Source organism: Palaemon carinicauda, chromosome 12 (genome assembly GCF_036898095.1).
Source record: "Palaemon carinicauda isolate YSFRI2023 chromosome 12, ASM3689809v2, whole genome shotgun sequence".
Classification (NCBI taxonomy): domain Eukaryota; kingdom Metazoa; phylum Arthropoda; class Malacostraca; order Decapoda; family Palaemonidae; genus Palaemon; species Palaemon carinicauda.
Genome location: NC_090736.1, coordinates 119,369,209 through 119,371,708, shown reverse-complemented (window position 1 = coordinate 119,371,708; position 2,500 = coordinate 119,369,209).

Genomic DNA, 2,500 nt, shown 5'->3' with positions numbered 1-2,500 from the left:
AAAAAACACCAAGAAAAATTTCACACAGGTCGTCTTATGGAGAGTGATACTGAATTATAACAAATACATCGAAATACTTAAAAAATGAAATGGATGAAATATCCTAAAAAATAATAAATTAAACCATATAAATCAAATTAAAAATCAAAAGATTAAATGAATGGCATAGGAAAAGAGCAATGAAGTTTGTAGCAGACATAACAACTTTTATTTGTATCCGATCTACCGGAATCCAGACATAGATGATTCTATCTTCGAGTGTCTTCTTACCGTTATAGCCAACATACAAGAAGATGATAGAAATGCTTCTTTTGTCTTTGTTGATGATTTTAATGCTCACCATAGGAAGTGGTTAAGTTCTATCTCTCCTAACAATCGCCATATCTTGAGAGCTTTAGACTTTGCCTCTGAATCAGGCTGTGAGTAAACCTTAAATGAAGCTGCTCACAGGTATGGTAATTGCTTGGACCTCGTATACTCTGACTCTCCTGGCGTTATGACTAGTAAGGTTGGTTCTCCAGTCGGGACTTCTGATGGTGCCTTGATTTCATTAGTAGTGAGGACTGAGAAGCCTATCCCTGATATATCATACTCTTGTAAAATTTATATGAAATCCTGAGCAGATTGGAATGGGATTTTACATGATCTTTTGTGCTTGAATTGTTCACAATTATATAGTAGTGTTGATCTTGTTATCCCTTTGAATGAGAATCTAGTCAACATAATTGATCGGCGTATCCCTTCTCGTGTGCTAATGTACCGATTGAAGGACAAACAGTGGCTCATTGATGATTGTAGACGTGCTTATTTGGAGAAGCAAGAGGCCTATCTTCTTTGGAAGGGTAATAGATCATATTTGACCTGGACCAACTATACTCAGCTTCGAGCTTTTGCTCAGAGAGTTTATGCCTCAACTGATATATATATATATATATATATATATATATATATATAGAAATCATCCTCACCTCCTCCTACGCCTATTGACGCAAAGGGCCTCGGTTAGACTTCACCAGTCGTCTCTATCTTGACCTTTCAATTCCGTACTTCTCCATTCATCAGCTCCTCATCCGCGCTTCATAGTCCTGAGCCATGTACGCTCGGGACTTCCAGCTCTTTTGGTGCCTTGTCTACCCCAGTTGGACGTTGGTGAACTAACCTCCCTTGAGAAGAGCGAAGGGCATGTCCAAACCATCTCCATTTAACTCTCATCATGATCTCATCCACATATGGCACTTAAGTAATATCTCTATTTGATTCATTCATAATTTTGTTCTGGTGTTTAACTCCCCATAGCCTCCTGAAGTCTTTGTTCTTAAATCTACTACATGTATTGGAGATTTTTTCATTGTCATACCAGGTCCCATGTCCATAAAGTAACACCGATCTCACTAAGGTAATATATAGTCTGATTTTTATATGTAATTTAAAGCAGTTTGATCTCAAAATTTTACTTTACTTAGCCGTTGTCTGATTGGGTTTTTTTCAATATTTCACTAAACTATGATTTTAAAGATCCTATATTGGAGATCATAGTTCCGTAATACCTGAATGATTCTACCACGTTGATCCATTCTCCTTGCAATGGTATTTCATCTACCATTGCTTACTCTGTTCCCATCATCTGTCTTTCTTCCATTCAAATTCAGCCTAACCTCGCGTGATATAACATGCATTATGGTAAGCAAGTATTGCAAATTCTGTGGTGTTCTGCAATCAAGGATAGCATCATCAGCATAATCTAGGTCTCCTAATTCCTATAAAAAATCCAGTCCAATCCTTCTCTACCATCTCCGACTAACTACGCATTACAAAATCCATGAGGAGGATAAAGAATATAGGTGGCAATACACTCCCATGGAGTACTCCGGTTATCTTTGGAAAATCATTTGATAAGGCTCCATTAACTTTAACTTTACACTTTCTATGCTCATGAACAGACATATTCCAATTACATATTTAAGAGCAATTTCATAAAATCCTTTTCATACTCCACAAATGCCATAAAAAGGGGATACCTATATTTTATGCTCTTGTACATACACACACATACACACAAACACACACAAACACACATACACACACATATATATATATATATATATACACATATATATATATATATATATATATGTATATATATATGTACCCATATACAATATTTATGCATATATATATATATAAATATATATATATATATATATATATAAATATATATATATATATATATATGTATATATATATATATGTATATATATATATATATATATATATGTATATATATATATATATATATATAAATATATATATATATATATGTGTGTGTGTGTGTGTGTAATGATAATACATTGATAAACCCATGACCAAAGGGATAATAGGAAAGTTGGAGTGTGTGAACGACAAACCATAACAGGATGCAAAAGTAAGACCAGGCTAAATCATTCCATAGGCAACATTTTGTTATGTATAGTCAACATATCACACGCATCTCGTGAGAAAC